Source organism: Clarias gariepinus, chromosome 7, assembly GCF_024256425.1.
Source record: "Clarias gariepinus isolate MV-2021 ecotype Netherlands chromosome 7, CGAR_prim_01v2, whole genome shotgun sequence".
NCBI lineage: Eukaryota > Metazoa > Chordata > Actinopteri > Siluriformes > Clariidae > Clarias > Clarias gariepinus.
In genome coordinates this window covers 10,715,714-10,739,582 of record NC_071106.1, presented here as the reverse complement: position 1 = coordinate 10,739,582, position 23,869 = coordinate 10,715,714, and positions in this window count along the sequence as shown.

Genomic DNA, 23,869 nt, shown 5'->3' with positions numbered 1-23,869 from the left:
TTATTTCTCTTTATAATCCCCTCCTAATCCCCACTAATGCACTTATTTTAGGGCTTCCCCAGTGCTGAGATACCATCAAATTAGAAAGTTTTTTTTTTTCAGTACGCCGAAGCCATGATCTGACTGCCTGCTTCACGTCTGAAATGCTGGCCCCCCAGGAACTCCTTCAATGCCCCACGCATGTGGAAAAGGCTTGGAGCGAGGTCAGGACTCTACAGGGGATGTGGCAGTAACTCCCTGTCAAGTTCCTGTAATGTTCAAGCAGTGCAGTGGACGGTATAAGATCCTGCATCGTCCCACAAAACAGAATGCCTTTGGTGATCAAGCCAGCCTAATATTTTTTATGAGAGTATTCCGCTTTCTGAATGTTTACAGGAATGACTGCAGTGGGCTCCAAGCCATCTCAGTCAGTATTCGTGGATCGTTCATGGATGTATGTCCTGAAGTAATGTTTAACTTCATCTTTGTACTGTGCTTGAAGTCTACTGCAAATGTCAATTAGTTTTATATCTCAATTCATGAGAAATTTCAGCAGAAGTGCCAGTTTGACATAAACAGGAAGGAAACTATTGTAGAAAATGCTGCAGTAACTGTAACACAGTAGCAGATGGGTTTCTTACAGAGGCCATCCCATAAAGAACCATTACAGTATTTAAAGATGGGATAAATCATTTGAGGAAACCCCATGAGAATTTAAATATTGTTGTTTTTTATATAACAAAACAAAATGTTACAAAAACTTTTGCAAAAAGGAGTTTACTCTAAAGAACTCTAAACATGCATCATTGTTCTTTAGTTCCATTGGAGGATTCTCTCAAAAATTCACTCAACAGAGAATTATACAGAAAATAAGGGAAAGTCAATTGAATAAAATATAAATTATTTAAAGAGCAGACATGAACAAATTCAAACAAGAAAGATCAAATGCATGGAAAACCATGGAAAAGCTGGACCGGGCATACCTCTGCCCGGATGGTTTAAACACCACTGGTGAGAATCATGTTGTTTTTATTTCTCTAGTGCATTTAACCCCAAATGTTGTTGGGTAGAAACTCCATTCTTTGCAAACTGAGCCATCCATTATGTATTAGATTATGGACTTCACCCGGCAGGCTGCAGTCTGTTTAGCTTAAAGACTGCATATCAAACATGGTAGTGAGCAGCATGTGTGTTTCACATGGGGAATACAGTATATTGGTTCGTTTTTTTCTTCTTCTTCAGTTTATACATTTTAGCATAGAACCCTGTGTTTTGGGGTTAAGAAAAAGGGATTGAATATAAAAACCTGGTGGCGTCCTTTGTTGAGCGATGCATTTAAACATCACCAATATAAAAGCGATGGCCTCTTTGTCTCTTTTAGCCACAGAGTGTGTGTGTAAAGGTCGTTCATAAATATAAGCATGCTGGGGTGCATTTGAGTGACATATTTGACTGTAGCTGTAAACAGGAAGTGACAGTCATTTCTAATTCCTGAGAAGATTCGGGTCCTTTTGTGTAAGCCACAAGTGAATGGCTGATATGATGTTTTATTCTATGGTGAGTTTTGGCAATGGTGTGATGTGGAAAATGCTAGCAGGCTTAATAAACTGCTCAGGAAAGCAGGTTCTTCTGTGGGATTAAGACTTGATTCACTAGATACTAAAGTCAAACAGAGCAAAAAAAGCACATTCAGTACTAGACCGAGACATGCTTTAAGGATGGTTATGATAGGATCTATTCAATTAATTCGTTTGTAGAAGTCTGTATGCACTCTAATCCTGTTGCTAACATTTATAGGGTTTACAAATTTGGTTCAAGTAAACTCCAAGAAGGACTGCCTAGAAAGAAAAAAAAAATTCCTAAGCATTGTAAAAGATTAAAGTGGTTAATAACGTTGATGTTTTAGGGCTGTTGTGGTTGGTAGTTCAGGAAATCTTGTAAGGATTCATAGCAGGATAATTTCTTCTAAGTACTACAAAATCCCAACATCATCCCAAATGCAATTTATGCCAGTGAAACCTGGAAGACGTCTGCCAGGATCACTCGACGACTCAATGTCGCACAGCAGCTTCAGAGAATCTTATATGTCTCATAATGTGACCTCATCACCAACAAAAAGATTCACCGCCAAACTGCAACCCGCTCCCTAAATGACATCGTGACTAAGCAACATATACAACTTGCTGGCCATATACTCTATAAATGCACCCAAAATCAGCAATTCTGTGGATTCTCCTAAATGGAAAGTGGAAACAAGGTTGTCGGATTTTCATGGACGATCTCCATGCACTTGGTATTTCCTGGGACAAAGCTAAAGATGTTGCGGCAAACCGATCACGCTAGAGAAACCACCCCGCCCAATGCGCAGAATGGTCTAAGACTACAATATCTAAGAGGTTCTGATAGACCACAGACAAACCTTTAAATGATGAGTGATGGTGGAACTATTCCAATTGAATTGAAATTGATTCAGTCATACTTGTATAGCGCTTTTACCAATGAGCATTGTTGGAAAACAGTTTTGTTGTACAGAATGAAATAAAATTATGGAAACGTGTGAGAAAATATGTATGAATCAAAATGATCAGATTGTCCTTGATAAGCAAGCTCAGCGTGATGGTGACACGGAAAAACTCCCTGAGATGAAATTAAACAAAACCTGGAGAGGAAACCCAGACTTAATATAGAAATCATTCACATTTATGTGATACTGGATAGCAGGAATTATTTTGCCGACATATTGTGTTTTATGCAGCTGGAAGATCAATTTAACAGAAAAAAGTTTTTTTAATGAATATGGTCTTGATAGTGTCAGCTAAAGAAACCAAAGTTTACCCTATAGTTAACAGTAACAGACTCCTTAGCTCAAGTTATTGAGACCAATGTGGTGTCCTTAGCATGAACAACTCATCAACTCTTACAGAGCATGAGCTGTGGATGCTCAGAAACACTAAAGGCGGTTAGCGTGAAGACTGTGGGAGCTCCAGATGGAGTGTGTGTGCGTGGTGGCCGTTAGCTTCTGTGGCAGCTGGAAATGTGTGAGCTGTACAGCTGTAGGGACTGCGCTGCCACCGCATGCTCCGGCCGTTCCGCTCCCTCTCTGATTTACTGTCTGGCTTTTTATCAGAAGCCTGCATGCCGGGGCCTGCGGTAGACCTCCATTCCACCACGCGCTCAGGCAGTTAGGCCTCATTCAAACACACGTACTGTCAACCCTCTCCAGTTTGCACACACATACACAAAAGGCATCTCAGATTTTAATGTACTGCTTTCAATGAAGGATCTTCATATATAATAAGTTATATTGTGTTTATGTGTTTTGAGTATTATGTGGCCAGTTTGCAGGGTAAGAATTTGGAGTAACTGCTTTTAGGAGCCTTTTCAATTCATTGTCTGGAAAGATTTTACTCCTTATATGCAGAGTTGACTGGAATTGTTGTAATGGAGTATGATAGTGTGAAATAAATGAATGAATAAATAAACATTATTACAATTACTTTAACCTATTTTTTAAGTTAAAGGTATTGATCACGTACAATAGGCCTGGTTTGGATATTTTTTTCTACATAGCACCCCCCCCCCCCCCCCAACACTCAGAATATCCCACCAATCAAACCTGCTTGCACAGTTATGAATACTACTTAATTTCTTTCTGCTTTTTTTCTTTGATTTTCACCCTTATTTAGCTTTGGACAGTTTCCATGCACCAGTTAGCTCTTATCTGTCATATGGCAGCTACCAATTGGAAAGTGTGAACGGTATCATCTGGTTCTTCCAAGACAACTCAGGCAAGCCAACTATGTCTTTTAGAACTGCTGCACATCACAGGGATTCACTATCTACTGCATGCATAAGCATGTACTTTGAGCAGATGTCCATGATTGGCAGAGCTCAATGTGATATAATGGACACATGACTATAGATATTTGTGGGATCACTGAGATTTGTACTTGTGAACCCAGGGTCATAAAGGAAATGCTTTTCTGTGGATCCAGTCTGTATCAAAATAGTTTGCCACAATTTCCCGAAAATTGGACAAATTAGTTATTTTAGCCAAGGCTCCTCTAACAAGGAAACAGTTACTGGAAATGAATGAACGCAGAAAATGCATCATGCCGAACTGCATGAGCAACTCGTACTGTACATGTTATGTTGTCGATGTCAATGTTAATAAATGTGTCCATTCATTGTCCAACATGTTTCATATCGGACACCCATTGCTAGGAACCGATGTGACTCTTAACTTTATTAAAGCCCTCTTTGTTAATAGCTTCCTTTAGCCAGGCCTAAAAAAGGCACATAAACACCTAAGGATCTACTACTGTAACTGCTGATTTAAAAAAAAAAATAATAATAATAAAATAAAAAAATAAAAAAATAAATAAAATTATATATATATATATATATATATATATATATATATATATATATATATATATATATATATGTATATATATGATGTCTTTGCACGATTTCGCAGCTCCTTACATGGCCTTCTGTCTAAGTGCCTGTCTGAGATGTTATCCCCTCTTTCTCTGTCTCTCTGCTTGGTCCATAGCGGGCTGCTGTGCCTGCTGGTGAGGTAATGTCTGAATTTGTAATCTGTCTGTGTGTGTGTCTCCGAGGGGGGAAAGATTTCACTTTCAAGCAGTCTGCCTTTACTTTACAACCTGACACAAACATGCCACGGCTCCCTAAAGAATCATGCTACCTCATGCTAGAAAAAAAAAACATTACTCCAAACCAACCATTTAGAACAAACTATGTAAAGAAACATGCAAACACACACACACACACACACACACATAATTAAAGCAAGTGTATAACTCACTTGCAAGTGAGCACATAAGATATATCGAGGTCAGTGCAAGGCCAGATCACCTCAATGACACACAGGCTGGAGAATCATGGGTTTGGATGTGGTGGTCAGAAACAGAGACCACAGAAAAAAAAAATCCAAGTTTGTCCTAAGGAGGGAGCTTAAGAAACCGCTAATTTGAGGTCAATATTGGAGACCACCATGTAAACACAACATAACTCAAAGCACCCATAATCTGCTCAGTCGAGAGGACGGAGTGGTAAAAGCTGCATTCTGCATAAATTCTTGTGTTTTTTTTGTGCTGTGTGTTAGCAGAATGTGTGTGCATATATTTAAAAAGTGAAAATCTCATATATTCTAGTAGATTCATTACATGTAAAGCGAAGAGTATTTTTTTGTTTGATTTTAGATGATTATGGTTTATAACTGGTGGCATAGTGATTAGCACTGTGGCCTTGCAGTTCCAGGATTGTGGGCTCAACGCATGCCCTGCCTGCTCACTTCAAAACATTATGTAATGGAAAAACATAAAGATGTAATATAAAGAACAAAACATCATGTTGCAAATTGTTTTATTCCACTGCAATGAAGGCAATTTCTATGAATTAAAAAAGAACATTGATAAGGTCAAACATTTTATTTATTAGTTACAGGGTCCATAATGCATTCACATTCTTGTGTAAGTTGTTCCTAAATCATTAATGCCATATTTCTACAAAGGCATCAATATAAAACTTACAGTCAGCACCACTTTCTGAGCTGCTTCTGACCAATCAGAATTTAGAATTCAGCAGCACTCTAGTATAAAAACAAATTCTACTCAGTAACTCAATGCTGCTTTAAAGCCCTCTTTGATGGCATGCAAATGAACTGAGCTAAACGGAAATCTTAGATCGAATGGAGACAAAGAAAAAAAAAAGAAGAAATCTTTCACACCACACATGCCTGCCATTTGCCTTATGCAGACAGAATCTGTTTAGTTTGATATGCTGAGAATGTCAGAAAGGTGCTGCTTTCAATTACGGCTGCATATAAATCAGATGTGCAACTTTTTAAAAGTCAAAACTTTGTTATTCCTGCACCTTAATCAGCCATTTGAAAGCTTTGGATTTCTGGAATATTGTTGCTGTTTTTGCTGTCAAAAAAAATTTGTGTGTGTGTGTGTGTGAGAGAGAGAGAAAGAGAGAAAGAGAGAAAGAGAGAGAGAGAGAGAGAGAGAGAGAATGGCTGGATTCAACGAGGCGTTATTCCCAGCGGTGTAACAGAACTCAAAACTCATTTAGGATCAGTGGTGAGAGGTCCAGGCAGTTTAGTATCTGCTCATGCCCCCATTTTTCTTTTATTCCTGTTTTTCTGGAGATGGCATGGATTGAAATGAAAGCCTTACAGTAAAGGATTATCCCTCCATTTTGAAAAGGAAATTATTAGATTCTGATGCTGGCGAATGCTTTCCTGAGGGAGTGGAAATACACTAGACTTCTTTTTCTTAATCTAAGACAAACATAGTATCCTAACAGAAAAAAACAAAAAAAAAAACATATATAGGCCAGCCTTTCGGGCATTCTGTTTTGCAATATATGTCCACATGGGTGAATCTGTTGAGGATTCAGCTAGTGCTTCTGGCTAGAGAATCAAGAGGAGGAAATTAAACTGATTCAAAGAAGAGCTTCAGCACATTTATACTTCCAAGCAGCAGTGCAGCATTTCCATCTAAGCTGTAGTGTGCCACGGAGGCGGTTTATATTAGATGCAAGATGTATTAAAACAGTCAAACAAATCCAAAAGGGCCATTCAAAAAATCATGATCAAAAACTGACGCAGATCATACGATCATCAAACAGCATCCAGTGGGGGTAAAGACAAAAAACAAACAAACATAAAAAATAAAAAATAAGAGCAAAATGAGGCTAAGGCTTAGTATGAACCAGAAGCAAGACTTGGCAATCAGAGAGAATGTACTGTATGAGTGTGGGACTGCAAACAGGTGTATCCTTGTAGCTGATGGGAAATTAAATTAAATTATATTGAATTAAATGTGGAAGTGTTGTTGTTGCAGAAAATGTAACGCAGTGCTGCTTGCCCAAGTGGTTTGCATTTAATGGATGAATTTACACTTTGTTGCCCCAGTGCTGCTGAATCGAATATGTGACAATGTCGTGTGTTTCATTTGAATGAGGTGATAAAGTTGTAACAATTTTTATCACGTTTTCCGAAGCCTTGGGCAAGGGTTTGATGGTTCAGGAGATTGTCCTGGGAAAACTGAATGGAAAAAAGCAGAATACACCCTTGTTGGAAGTGTCAGTTTATCTCAGAGCGAGTTCTAACTGTGATAGTTTTTGCAAATTAAAGGTGACATGTCGAGTAGTTGCTAAAATAAAGATTTAAGAATAAAATTTCCCCTGAGGCTCTTATAAAAAAATAAATAAAAAATTAAGCATCAGTTGGCCCACTTATTTCCGATACCAGTAATCATGTACAGCGCTGGTTCTCAACCTTATTCCTGGAAGACCACTATCCTGTATATTTTAGTGCTTTCCCAGTTCTACCACACCCACTTTAATTAAGAAAATATGCTAATTAGTTTGAGTTAAATCAAATGTGCTGGCAACTGAGAAAGCACGAAAATGTGCAAGACAATAGGACGGAACGGAGCTGAGAACCAATGGAGTACAGGGAGACCTAGGGTCTATCCAATAAGTGGGGCTTAAGTCTTTGGACTGTGGGAGGAAACTGAGAAAACCCACCAAGCAAGGAGAGAACTCGTAAACTTCACAAACAAGAACCCAAAGGGGGTACATAAACCCTAGACCCTGGAGGTGCAAGGCCAAAATGTTAACCACCACACCACTATCTTGTGATTAATCTAGAAAAACAAACAAAAAAAACACAACAATCATGACTCCATTCAACTGCACATTAACAAATAGGTCTTCTAATAATATTAATAATAATCAGCAATAACACTCATAATAAACTTCATGTCTGCCCCAATCTAATGTACTGTATGTTAGCATGATGATTAAAAAGTCTGCATGGGTTCCAGTTGAGCATATCCATTTTTCATACAAATTAATTTTGCCTTGCTCTATAACTGATGATGCTATCAAGATAATTACTTGTGGACTTTTATCTGCTCGCAGTGCCGTGGGAATGTTGTGGGTCTGCCATGCTGGATTGATGAGGTCTCAAACAACTGGCCTCCAGCAAAGCACCCAGTGCAGGCGTTGGTCTGAGCAATGGCCTCATTTCCTCGGAGTATAAATTCTCTCTGCACTGGGCACTAGCAGAGAAGCCTATTACAGCACGCAGGGCTGGACAGCCCTGGCAATTATAACCCAGATGCTCGTGTCTGTGATATGGGTTTAAATACTCTCCGACATCTTTACTACATTAAATTGCATTAATCGCTTGATCTGTATTTATTTATTCATTTTATTTATATTTTCCAACCATGTTTAATCATATTAATTTTAAATAACTCATTATAATTATTTAAATTATTAATTATAATTATTTATATATTTTTATGTTAAATCAATTGTAACTTTTCCTTTTTAATTATAATATAGAAATTAATTGTTATAAAACTTAATATTATGCCTTCTGGCCTCTACTTCATATGCATGTGGTGGTAAAGTGTAGCTTTCTCTCTCTTTACTCTTCCTTGGTTAGACAGCGTGAAACCCTACCCTGTTGTTACACCCTCACTCACTCCATCTTTGCACACATTGCAATAGTTAGAAGCAGACCTGACCCCATGACCCCGTGACCTAGCCTCTTCTGACACGTCTGTGCAGCATGCTTCAGACAGCCCCCAGGGAGGCCACAGATTAAGCAGGGGAGTCAAGTGGCCCAGTCCCCCAGTCAGGCGTATCAGCCTTGGGCTTGTGCTTTTCCATCCTCCCCTTAATCAGGCATCAAGGGAGGAGTGAATGCGTTACTGATTATTGATGATTGGAGATAGGAACTAGGCTAATATTTGGTGGAAAGTGCACTTGATAACAGGACGTGAGGAGCCCCAGATCTCGGCTGTCAGTAGAAGCGAAATGGCATTTATTGAATTTGGTGCAATGCAAACACAAGACATAAGATCTTATGCAAAAGTGTGCTTTCTTGGAATTATTAGCAAACAATTAGCAAATACTTCACTTACAATCACGCACCACTCTCACATTAGCACTTTTGCTTTCTCCCAATTTCTCGTATCCTTTCTTTACCCCTTTATTCCCATTTGCAGCGCACTTAGACTCAGCTCAGCACCCCAGTGGTCTAGCTTTCATTACCCCAAGTTTTAATAGTTGGACTGTGAAATCATACAGCACTCTTCACCACCCCCTTTTCCTCCACACTTCTTATAGCAGATCTTTAATATTTATAGCTCTGAAGCCAGGGGAGCGGAAAGAAAGGGGGGGGCGGGGGGGGGGGGGGGTGAGTGCCTGCTCCATGGGTAGCCCTAGTGTGTGTGCGCGTGTGTGCGTGTTAGTGGGGTGTGGTGTGGTATAATATAGAGGGACGGGTGGGTGTTTAGGTGGCAGTTATGCAGCTCATGCTGAGGCCTTAGCCCTCCATGTTGAAATGATTAGGACACAGGAAGCTGAACCTGACACTGCTGACACCAGTCCTACCACCACATCCTGCCCGCAAGACCCTCACTACACATTGATGCTCCATTTGCCATGACAGCCCAGTCTGATTTATGCATTTTGATAAGAGGAACTTGGGGGTGGGGGGATGGGTATGGATGCTTATGGGCATGGACATGAGTTGCAGAAATTGGTTAGAGTCCATTAAAAACATGATCTTCTATTTCAGCATTCAGCTATTGATCAAATATTTGCTTAATACATTTTGTCACAGATATTATGACTGTTTTTTTTATGTACAGAATGCAGCGAACACTCATCCCTCAAAACGCCTCGTATTACTTTGAAGCCAAAACTTTTTCCTTCCTGAAACCTTGGCAAGCTTTCAGCATTCGATTGGTTAATTTACATATTTTTTTTCTTTGCCTGGGAAGACCTGGAGGTGTCTACAGTTACAGAGAGAGAGAGAGAGAGAGAGAAAAAAGAACTTTCTCTTCATTCTGGATCAGGCATAAATCATACCTAAACACAGAACTATACTGCCTCCTAGAGTGGAGGTGGAGAAACTGTCTGCTTTTTGAGTTAGAAAAATCCACATAAACCATAAATATATATATATATATATATATATATACACACACACACAAATACATTATATATATATATATATATATATATATATATATATATATATATATAAATTTCATATTTATTAAATGCTATTTACTTCAAAAGTTAAATACACACACGTTCAGGGCTGTTAAATTACAGTGGGAAAACGCTACTCACTAAAGAATGATCTACTTTTGTTCTTCAGTCAGTCAACAACATCAGCAACAAAAACCCTACATAATGTTCTTTTACTAAATTCTCTATTACAGTCATTTTAATTGTGTTTCTTAATAGTATTCTGTTTGTAAGGACTACACCACTAAACTTCTGTAATTCACTCTGAATAATTGTGCAAGCTAAATGTGGCAGGTGTAAATGCGTACATCTGTGCCTGAAATCACATTCTAAATAAATCACTAATCTTGCTTTTCACCTATAAAATAAGAAAAGTGAGCAAACAGTATCTAATGAATGATTGCTAATACTGTAGGGCTACACAACCTTGATGCTTATACAGTATCTAAACATTTTTATTTGTAGACATTCATGGTAATATAAAAAAAAGAAAAACATTAATTTATTCATTTTCTAAAATGTTTATCCTGTACAAGGTCGCAGAAAGCCTGGCGATTATTCCAGACACTCATTCACACACTATGGGAAATATACACCAATTAACCCACTTTGGACTGTGAGAGGAAACTGGAGTACCCACCAATCACAAAGAGAACATGCAAACTCTACATACACAGACCCGAGGTGAGTTGATGTTATTTTATCATAAGGGATTTTTAAAATAGCGATTTGGAAGTGATGTCTAACTGTGAAAGAAGCTATCATACCTAAGATTATCATCTTCATGTACTGTAATGTTTTCTTTAAACAGAGCCCTTTGCTTTGTTGCCTTAGTGATACACTACTTTAGAGGCCAAAGAGCATTGTGTTTGCCTGCTTGTGGTTAGTGGCCAGGCACCCACTGCGCCACCATGCAATTATTGCCCTTAACTAGGATGCTTGGTGTTCTTTCATTCCCTGGAGTATGTAACTCTTGTGAAACAAGACCACAATGACAACAAACCCAAATTGTTCCACATATACTCAATTGCTTTTATTCCTTAAGTTAAACAACTGTTGCATGCAGCTCAGTGTACCGATAAATATCTTCCCTCATTACTCCATAACTTACCAATCAGCTAAAAAGCCTGAAGGTAGTTCCACAGTAAGTGTTACATTTGCATTTGGTGGCTGTTCACTCAAACTCTCAGCATGAAGTACAAAGAATTGTCTATGTAAGCAATGATGTCTCTTTTTAAAGAGAGCAAAAACACTGGAAATGTCCATTAGAACAATTTGGAACATTGCTTAAAAAAAGTCATAAAGTGACATCTAAAAGGCAAAATATCTTGGGGAAGGAAACTCAGCATTTGATAATTTTTATTGATATAACACTGTTTTCTCCTACAGTTTCTCCTACAATAACTCATTATGTTTGTAATTATGTTAGTTTGTCCCATTATTTATGAGTCCCCCAAATCCAAATTCAAATTCAAATTTTATTTGTCACATACACAGTAAGGAATGTAGTGAAATGCTTACACGACCGCCAGTGACCTTAAAAAGAGAATTAAAGCTTATAATAAGTAATAAATATGAATAAAAGAAATACGATAGAAAATTTAAATAAAAAAATAAAATAAAATTGAACTAGGAAAAATTGAACTAAAAATAGAAACTGAAAATAGAAATAAAAATTATATTGTTCAAAATGTATGTAATGTGTGTATGAAAATGGATATAATTCCTTTATGGTTCATGACACACTTTTGTTAAGCCTTGAATTAAAGATGAAAATCTTGAGAGAGAGAGAGAGAGAGAGAGAGAGAGAGAGAGAGATACAGTACTTACTAATCACCTTATTTGATACACCTGTATACTTGGACTCATGCAATTATTCAGTTAGGAATTGCATGTCAAAAACACAACAAGTTCATGCTTACATGAAAGCACAAGTTCATGCTTACAGTACATGAAACATCAGAATTCATCAAAAGAAAATGACAATTACTTGTTTGATCTGAAAAGAAAAGTTAGTCTAATAACCACATTTTATGTGGTGAGCAGAAAAACATCTCAAAATGCACAACACATGCCATCTTAAGGTAAAATGGGCCACAATAGTGAAACACCTCATTGGGCTCCATTCCTGGCAGCTATTTTTTTTTAAACAAAAGTGATTATTATTTTTATTATTATTATTATTATTATTATTATTATTATCAATATTAATAATATCAATAATATAAATAATAATAATAATAATAATAATAATAATAATAATAACAGCAACAAATAACCATCATAAACCAACTGATCCTGGTTTTCTCCCTGGGCTTTGTTGATCTGGATATAAACTGTTTCATCTACTTAAAACAGAAGTGAAGCTGCATGCAACATTCACACTTCAGGAAAAAAAAACAAAAAAAACAAGATCTGTATAAATGCACATGAAGTCCAAAGGGGAAGAGTATCAATAACAGTAACACTCAGGAATACAAACTCTTGAGAATAAAAAGGAAGTCGAGTTGATGTTAAAATATGCAGATTCACCAATGCAGGCTCACATTGCAGTCTCACATTCCTGCAATCCACTGAGGATTTCTCTGCCTGGTCTTTTTTCCATGCACAAGTCATTTATATTAATATGGAGCAAACATACAAACTGAGCAAGTTAGAATTTCAAGGGAGAGCTTATAAAACATCTCTGGCCAGCAGCCTTTAAAAAAGCCACATTAAAATGGCCAAACAGCAGCATTTTTTAAAAAAAGAATGAGAGGGAGAGGGAGAGGAAACTAAGAAAGCACAACGTGTGCAGTGTAGCAGTGGGGCACAGAGAAATGTTACTCTCCAGTCAACTGACAATTTGGCTTCACATGGGAATTTTCAGAAAAGGTCTCCACCTTGTGGGCATCTGTCTTTAAGCGAGTGAGTAAGCTGTTGTCTCGAAGGACCTCAGACTTCAGAATCATGGACCACATGTCATACTGAGATGCTTCTGGGACATGCACAAATGACAAAGTTCCCTCGTTAAACATCTGGAGATGAAATGCAGACACGAGAGTTGGAGGGTTTGGGTAATATTAGCTTTATTTTTTACCTGAATTTGGGGAAAGCAGTGCATTAACCAAATTCAAATTTTATTTGTCACATACACAGTCATACACAGTATGATATACAGTGAAATGCTTACATGACTGCCAGTGACCTTAAAAAATAATAAAAGCTTATACATAAGAAAATAAATATGAATAAAAGAAATACATTAAAAATAAAATTAACTAGTAAAATATGCTGTACAAAGTAAAGTATACTGTAATAAAAGAAATGCGTTAGAAAATAAGATTAACTAGTGAAATGTACTCTACAATGTAAAATATACATTACATATAAGAACAGAATATTAATATAAGAACAAAATATCAATATAACAAATATAGAAATAGAAATAAAAAGTTTTAAAATGGCTGTCGTGTGCAAATATGCATAAAAAGTGACTTTGTAAAGTGTCTTATTTAAAGTGATTTGTGCAGTGGTCCATAGATGAAAATATAAATATGTAGTGCATATAAGTATGTATATTATTAATGAGGACTATATTCAAATAACTGCTGTTCATGGTGGTCAGTAACTAGTAATTATTGTATACAGTAACTATTGAGGTAAAACCATATAGTGTAGTTGGACTAGTGCTCTCATGAAAGAGATATGCAACTCCTGATTATGCAGTGTAATTTTAAAAGAACAAATGTGGTAAATTGAAAAGATTTGCTTGCTGTTATCTAGACTTTCCCAACTTAAAAAAGAGCACAAAAGAAACATCTGTCATTTGCGCCTTGTTTACGTTGTCTATTAACATTTAATCTATCTTCCAAAAGGTTTGGATAATAAAAGTTGATTAATCACAAACGTATCCTGTCCTCTTGGTCTTGGTTTCAAATAAATAAATAAATAAATAAATCAAACAAAGCCCCATGGACCCTAATTGGTTGGTTAATTGATTGATTGATTAAACGTTTCTAACTGACTTGCTGGTTAATTTTCACCAGCCTAGACCTAATACTAATGTTTACTTTCTCCTGAGTTGAAGGTAAGGTATTTTGAATAATTTACTTTTAATAATGACAACATATTTAAATCTCTAAAGGTGTTTCCTAATCTTTTATATAATTAAAACATAATGACAGCCATCTTCCTGGTAGTGTAGCTTCTCAGTTAAAAAAAAAAAAAAAAAACTGCTATAGCTAACTTAGGAATAATAAATAAGTCTTTAATTTGTGTCTATATATAGCTTTTTTAGTGTTTTACAGTAGCTTAGGAAAATCAGTCTTATGTTTAAGTTCAACAAAAAACATTATATATATATATATATATATATATATATATATATATATATTGTGGACTGAAGGTAAACCAGTGGTTCAGTCCAGGACTGCCATCATTAATACAGAATAAAGGACACACTTGTCCTGTAGAGGGCAGCACAGAGCAAATCAGTCCACAGTAGATACAAACCAGCCTTTAATTATATACTGTACATTAACTTACTCACTCACTCATGCAATTTATCTAATCAGCCAGTCAGTTGGAGCAGTGCCATGCATACATCATGCAGATGCAGGCCAATAGCTTTCACATCAACCATCAAAATAGAGGTACAATGTAATCTCATGATTTTGATTGTGGATTTTTTTTTTTTGTGTGGTTTGGATGAAGTATTACTGTAATTAGAGATCTCTTCTTTTTTTTTTAGACATATCTGTCTCTGTACGTGACTGAAAATGGTGCAATAGAAGAAAAGCATCTAGTAAGTGGCAGTTCTGTGGATGGAAATGTCTTGTTGAGATTGGTCAATGAACAGAAAGGTTACAATAACACAATTAAACAATCTGTAAAGTAGTGCTATGCTCAAAGCATCTCAGATATCGTTAAATTTCATGTCCACCACCCAAGAAGAAAAATCTAGCTCTGCAACGGGCACAGGCTCACCAAAGATGGACATGTGAAGACAAGAAAAATGTAGCCTGGAAAAATGTAGCATGTATCAATGGAGCCAACCTGCCCTGGCTGGTGGAGGTTGCATAATGTGTGAAGAATAATTTCTTGGCACATTTAAGGCCTATTAATAACATTTAATCATTGACTGAAAGTCAATTTGCATATTGTTTCTGACCATGTACAGACCTTCATGACAGGGATGGACTGGAACACAATTTCAGGCCAGGAAATCGCACACCAAGGCCATCAACCAGGCGAGCACAATGTAACAATACCAGTCAAGACCAACATAATTTATTATAGAATAGATTATTATTATTATTATTATTATTATAAATAATCTTTTGGCAACCAACACTTTAGTACACAAGGTGTTCTGCATTGGCCTTTACAGTGACCAGATCTGAGTGGAATAGAACATGTTTGGAAGGAGGTAGAATAGGAGATTATGCATGAAAGCACACCTGAATAATCTGTAGGAAGTCAGTAATGCAATTATGTCAACATAGGCAAGGCAAGGCAAGTTTATTTGTATAGCACATTTCATACACAATGGTAATTAAAAGTGCTTTACAAAAAAAGAGGAGAAAATAATTATAAAAAGAGATAAATGTGATTAATGTTTTAGCACATCTGATCTCTTCTGGAAGCTGGTTTCAACTGCAGGTAGCATAATGGCTAAAAGCGAACTCCCCTTGTTTTGTGTGAACCAAAGAAGGTGACCAAAGACCATAGACGAAAAAGAATCCTAAAGGGAATGTTTACAATATCCTGTCAAATCTATACCGCAAAAATTTGGGAAAGCAAAACCCAGTATTACTATAGCATTCCTATTAATGTGTCCAGTGAGTATATTATTTGTATTAGATTTTAATTATAATTTATATTGTATTACATGTACTCTAATAATAAATCAAATAATCCTACATAAACTGATATTTATTTTTTCCTATCCAAAAGTCAGTTTTTTACAATTTGTTACATTTTAAAACAAATATCTACAAATTACCTTACTGTTACATTAACCATACCTTTACTTACTGCTGTAGGTTAATATATATATATATATATTTGTAAAAAAAGGGACATTAGTTTAGGTATTATCAATGTCCTGTGTTTCCAAAACTTAAATTTTATGGCATAAATGCTACATATTTAAGGCACTAGATTACGGTCTCAGTTTTAAACTCTACCATGGCCAAGTTGCCCACGCATAATCAAATGAAAAATGTAAGTCACTCTGATTAAGTGCATATGCCAGATGTACATAATCTACATAAAAAAGTGTAAAACCAAATATTTATACTATAAATAAACCATTACACCACTAGACATATTGATACTGTACACGTTAAGCATGATGCACAAAATTGTAATAGTGAATTTACAAAAAATTCCAAGTTCGAAGTGAGCAATTCATTTTAAAACTGAATGCAAGTTTTATTAGGTCTATTTGAGAACTTTTAAAAGTTTGCAGAAAAAAAAAACCATAGCAGGTATAATACAACAATTCTTATTGTGGGTTTAAGTAATTAGAAAACAAATTTCAGCTGAAACAAGTCCCAATGACATCTTACGTTTTGTTAATGATGTTAAGCATTATTTGTACAATGGGTTGTAAAGTGCAATGTATTTCAATGTCAAAAGCAAGCAGCAGCTCCCATGTGTAGCTTTTTTAATCAAACCCATATATGCAAATTATTTAGCTGATCACAGTCTACTGGACCACAAACTAATTACACGGATGGAGATTTTTTATTTTATTTTTCAACTCTTTCAACAACTTTTTTTCAATTAATTTTCATTGTTACCTTCTTTGTTTAGTTAGCAAGCTACTTGTGTGGATTATTATTATTATTATTATTATTAAAGTTTATATTATACTGCACTCAATAGTTTAGGACTGAAAACTCCTACAGTCTACAGACAATGATCATTGCTAAAAGTTTGATATACTGTAAATAAAATAAAATTTTATTGAATTATACTACAGAAGATGATTAAGGCCACCGAGAAAAAAAACAAAAAACTTTGCTCTGTTACTTTGTTCTAACTTTAATTTTAGAAGGATATATCTGACATTAAAGGCATAACTCTGAGCATAAAATAAAACTAAACTCTGAATAAATAATTAATTAATGGTGGGCTTATTTCTCTTCTGTACATTTAAATAAACTAAACAAAGATTTTTTTTTCAAAATGAGAAAACATATCTTTAATTTTTTTCCACTGTGTTGGTCAAACCATGCTGGGTGATTGTATACAGAGCGTCAGAGGGGAGGCTGTGTGTGTGTGTGTGTGTTAGAGCTGTGGAAGTGCTTGTTAAAACTTTTTAGGAAAGTTTTCCGTTCTGAGATAAAGGGGGTTTTATTAAGAAACTAAACAAACTCAAACACAAATGTGACCACAAATCCCCTGCTTTCTCAAAACAGCGATAGATCTTATCTTTTTTTTTTTCACTTTTCTTTTTAGTTTTTTTTTTCTCCTTTTTTTTTCAGTTTTCTTTTTACCTATACCAGAGCACCGCTCCATAACCTGGTGCTTCCTTAGTGTCTGCACGTCTGGTGCTTAGTCTTGGGAACTTATATAGCCATGCATTCAGGTGTTGTGTATTGTCCTTAATTGCGTTTCCTAGTGACAGCATGAGAGGGCGGCCGTGAGTCTGCCTGACTGGAAACCCTTGGAGCACCAAATCAGACCAGCAGACCTGTCAAACAACCTGCAACGTCACTTTTTCCTAAAGACATCATATAACTGTTGATGTGGAGCATCTTTAGGAGACATTTATTTAATAACTATGGAAGGAGTCTTGGTTGTCAGAACTTTATAGCAGTCAAAGTGCATTTCAAGTTTCCAGGAAGAAACAGTGTTTAGGAGAGAGAAATTTATGCTTTTTAGTTTTTCTGTAGAAATGACAATAGTTTGTGTGTGTGTGTGTGTGTGTGTGTGTGTGAGAGACATAGATAGAAAAAGTGAGAGAAAAGGGGGCTGCAGTTAGAATGCCTATTTATCCAGACTTTATAATAAGAGAAAACAGGAAGTAATGTGTCTCCGTGAACATCCATAGAAGTAAATTTACATTTAGGCATTTGGCAGACGCTCTTATCCAGAGCGACTTACATTTTTATCTTATTATACATCTGAGCAGTTAAGGGTTAGGGGCCTTGCTCAAGGGCCCAACAGGGGCAACATGGTGGTTGTGGGGTTTGAACCTGGGATCTTCCAAACCGTAGTCCAATGCCTTAACCACTGAGCTACTCCTGGCCCCCATCTTAAATTTAACTATACTGTTGACCTGACTCTAAACATTTTTTGGTTTGTGACACCATCACACAAAGTCTGGAGTGTTTTATTTCCTACGTACTTATCCAACCCTTAACAGCAAGGAACTACTTGTTAAATTACACAGATATCTCTTTCCTGGATCTTTAGGATTCTCTGTAAATTATGGTTGAATCTCCCTCTCTCACTGAGATCTGGTGATTGTGGAGGCCATTTAAATACAGTGAAAGAAACCAGAAACCAGTTTGAGGTGATTTTAGCTTTGTGATTTGTTATGTTATTCTGTGGTCATAAAGTCATGGATGTGGGCAGCAATATCACTCAGGTAACCTGTGGCTGCCCAATTCGTGTGCCAAGAAGATATTCCTAACACTATTATACAGTACCACCACCACCTGTCTGAATCTTGGATATAAGACATGATGGAACCAATCTATCATTTTGTTTATGCCAAATTTTGACCCTATCATCTGAATGTCACATCGGAAATTGGAACTCATCAGATCAGGCAATGTTTTGTTCTATTGTCCATTTTTGGTGAGCCCATGTGAATTGTAGCCTTAGTCTCATGTAGCACCCAGTGTGGTTTTCTACTGCTGTAGCCCAATGTGTTGTGCTTTCAGAGATGCTCTGTGGCATACATCAGTTGTAACAAGATGTTATTTGAGTTACTGTTGCCTTTCTACCAGCTCGCCCGTTCTCTATCATCTGCAAGGCATTTTTCACCCAGACGACTGACACTCACTGGATATTTTCTCTTTTTTTAGACCATTCTCTATAAAAACCTAAAGATAGTTATGTGTAAAAATCCCAGCTGATCAGCAGTTTCAGAAATACTCAGACCAGCCTGTCCAGCACCAACAACCATGCCACATTCAAAGTCACCTACACACCAAATAAAAGATACCAAATAGAATTTTTGGAAACATATTGGGATATAGGCCTAATGTTATGCAGTAAGACACTTTTCTAAAAGAGATGTATGACACCTTGTAGATTTATACTGTAGATATAACTGGATATGCACACTTTATTTTTTTTTTAAACCTTACCATATGTTATGTGTCAATTTTTGTTCCTTAAGCTAATTAGCAGCAACAGTAAAATCCAACACACTAAACATGTTGTTTCTAAAAATTAAAACATTTAAATCATTCTTTACTTTTTTGTGCTCAACTGTATAAAGTGTGGATTATGCATTTTCCATATTGTTGGTAGTAAATTCTGATTGTCAGATTCACCTTTAGCTTTTCTGTGCATAAAATTCATTAAATAGCCACAATTGTTGTATTTCACTGTTATTGGAAAATAAACAACCTTGGGGCAGGAAACACAGTTATTTGTTATTTTCCTGCATCAGCACACATTATGAATATTATTACATATTACAAACTAAGAACATAATGTGTACACAGATACAGTATACACAGCTGTTTTCCCTTACAAATAATTGAGAGCATTTATTGTAGGTTGTACACTCTCTCAAGATCTCTTCTCCAGATTATATTTAAGATTAATTGCATGCACACTGTTTCTTTGCATGATGGTGGGAAAAGTTGTTTCTAAATATTTGGCAACCTTTAAGGGTCAACTTTTGCAGCATTTGACTTAAGTCAAAGCTGGGAACTAGGAATTACATTACATATCTTCAACTTCCATGTGTTTAAGCTGCAAATGTACGAAGACATGGACAGCTCCATGTTTTGTCTTTACACATAGCTCTAGGCATCATAACACCAAGGCATCCTAACATCACACATAGCTGTAGGCATACCTGTAGGTATCGAAACACAGAAATAATTGATGTCAAAAATCCCAGAGCCCTTTGGATAGCTAATAAACTTGATCTATAGTTGAGCAGGAGATGCACACTCTTGGATCAGTGGAGACAAAAGCATGTCTTTTCAACAAGGCTTTGGGTTTTAGCATTTAACAAGAAATCAATATTTACTGTGTTATCTATAAACCAGTATTTTAAAAGCATTTTAACACAATTGAAGCTGATAACATGAATGTGCAAGTCTATTAGAGATTAATAGGGAAAGTATTTTACATTACCAAATTGACCAGATGTATACTTACATGACATTATTTTACATTACCAAATTTCAGGTGTCGTACTTTGCAGATTTATACTGTAGATTTATACTGTAGATATATTTTAGCTGGATGTGCACCCTTTATTTTTTTTAAACCTTACCATATGTCATGTGTCCATTTTTGTTTCTCAAGCTTATTAGCAGCAACAGTAAAATCCAACACACTAAATGCGTTGTTTCTAAAAAATTTAAACATTTAAATCTTCTTTACTTTTTTTGTGCTTAACTGTCGCCGTGTACCTCCAAATTTATTGCATATATAAAATCCCCAAGTAAAGTTCAGATGCATGAAAAAAAAAATGCTTAGGTAAAGTAAGAAAATAGTTCTACTTCGCTCTGTGTTCCACCTCTGGAGATACAGGATGCGTCACTGATAGCATAAAGTAGGAACACAAAACCTACAAGTTATGCTACTTTTTCTTCCAACTAATTTATTTTAAAAATATGCTTATTTCCAACTATTCAGCAAAATAGTTGGCTAGTTCTTCCTTATGAACTCTTAAATCTTCAATGTCCCTGCAGTCATTTTTTTTAAACCTGCTATAATTAAATAAACAAAGAACTGAAAATACTCAATAAGCCAATGTAATTGGCACAAAATTATTGAAATATTGCCACTCTAGGTGGCTGCATATTGCAGTTTCCCACCCGATTATAGAGTGTCCTACATTTTCCAGTCCTTACCAACCAGATAATTGTGTCTTAATCGGATTTGCGCATTAAAAGTGATGGGATGCGCCTTTTTGCTTTTTATAATTAAGCCAACTTTGTTGGGATGGTGTGCATCACAGCAGAAGCTGCAGCGGATATTTCAGGGCTGCACGGGCCTGATTATAATAAGAGAATAGGAAAAACATTTCCACATTATGTCTCAAGGCAAAATATATCAATATATACAGTTGTCTATTCATATGCTAAGAAAATATTTATCTGGGAAAGATAACCCAAGGGTAATTAAATAAAATACTGTATCATGTTCGTTTAACTCATTTTACAAAAAAATATAAAAAATGCTATGAACTATATAATATTTTATATATAATTAAAATTATGATACTTGTTATGCACAGGACTTATTCTTTGCAAAAGTAATAATGAGTAAATCTAAATAAAAGTCATAAAATGTTAAAACAAAATAGTGTGCATTTGGTTTTCAAATAAAGTTGGATTCAGTTTCAGTGGAAAAAGCTGTAATTGTTTTTATTATTAATCTTGAATGTCAAGCAAAGGTCAAGCTGACAGCTTTCCCGCACAATGAGAGGTCATACAGATCTGTACAAAAGAAAAAAAAAAAAAAAGAAATCCAGCCACTAAAGCAATTGTTTATGCAACTGGAAGTATCATCTTTCCTCTATGCACACTGCCATCAAGATCTAACTAAATAGTACACATATAGTAGATAGAAAAAAGTATATACACCGATATTACAACTGGAGAGCAAAAAGGATAATTCATATCAGAACATTTTTCCTCCTCTATTCTTAATGCGATACACTGTGTACGTCAAGTCATTTAATAGGTTTCCAATTCAATTTAGATCTGGGCTTTGATCAAATAAAATGAAATTGCCAAATCAAGATGTGATATGTTTGCAGACACCTATCCAGTGCTTAATTCTTTTCCCCAACACAATCACTCACTCACTCATCCTCAATGCTGCTTATCCTGTACAGGGTAGCAGGAGGCCTGAAGCCCTCCTCTGGGAACTTAGGCCACAGGATTGTGTACCAGTCCATCACAGGACACACATGCACACACAATCACAAACTATGGGCAATTTGGAATTAAGGATTAACACAATCATTATGTCTTTGCAATCTTTAAATAAACTGTAATACCAGTAGGAAACCCAGAAAGCATGGGGAGAACATGCAAACTCTATGCACACCAACCGAAGGCAGGAATCAAACCCTCTCCCCTGAAGATGCAGAGCCATAAATAAAGCATTTTTAATTTCCAATTTTGTAATTATATTTAAAAATCTCATAAATACTTCTGATTAAGTATGTAAGTTCAATACGTAACTAATAAGTATGCAATATAATAGAAAATTATAAATAATAAGTAATGAATCAGAACTAATTAAATGGGATTTACAAAATGTGAAATTCTTCATTAATCAGACTTGCAGTTATAGGTTTGGGAGAATTGAAGAAGATTTTCACATTTTAAACTGGGCCAAAGCCTTGTTGCGCTTGTCTGATATATTTTTATTTTTTGTTATTGGTTACTACATTATATCACATTAAAGGTAGAAACAAAATATGTCCATGGTATATAACAAAAACCCACAATTTTAACATTGTGCATAAAAAAATATATCCACTGTATTTAAAGATTAAAAAAAGGCAATGCATTTGTCTTGTTTCCGATCTGTCTTTGCTCTGATGTTCTTCTGGTGAAAGTGCAGATTTGACCCAACAGGAGATAATTAACTATTTGATTTTTTGACACTTTTCCTTTTACCGAGATACATCCGACTGATAAAAAAGTAATAATAACCTGAAACATGTGGCTCACTTCATAGATCTGGCATTAATGTTGCTGTTCCATGAAGCTCATTCTGTATATTGTGCACAATTTATCCATGAACAGAAAAAAGACTAGTGAATAATATTTAAGTGATAAGTTTTTGCACCTCTATGCTGACTTTGTGAGCCATTTTTCTGGATGCTGCTCCAAACATACCTTTATAGATGTTACTGATTTCCTTTACAGCACCATCCTGTTTTAATTAAAGCATTCCACATGTCTGGGTTGTATTGATGCATTTTGCATGTGTCAACAACTGGAATCGCAGACACAACAATTTAAAACACATTAGATCCAGTTAAGGGAAATCCTTTGTTTTGCGAGCTCTTGTGAAATATCAGGAAGAAATATTTGTCTGAGGTCTGACAATCCTTACTTTTGCCTCAGTGCAAGCGATGTGTGTGTATGTGTGTGTGTTTATCAACTCTCAGGAGGGATGGAGTGAGCCATCAGTTCAGAGCAATTCAAGAGCTTCCCTGGGGCGAGGTCAGGTCTAAGATAATTCATATGAAATGTCTTTCAGCCTCAGGTACACCACAGAATAGCAGAGACGGAGAGAGAATGAGAGAGAGAAAGAGAGAGAGAGAGAGAGAGCAGTAATGCTTAAATGACAATCTCGCTAATCAATGTGGTTGCCATCAGGTCTGTGATTAAATTTCAGTGGGTGTGAATGTGTGTTAAGCGGGATTAAACAGCATGTGCTGACTTTCCAAATCTGCTTCTATTAGGGTCGATTTGTTCTACAAACACATTGGAAAAGACAATCAATGACCTTGAAAAGAACTCAGTAAAATATTATTTTGAATCTATCTCCGGGATGCACACTATATCCCTATTCTTTGTTTAGAGATAAACCAATTGAAGAACAAAACTTGGCATGCACTCTCCTTTTCCATTCCAATAAGGTTGAA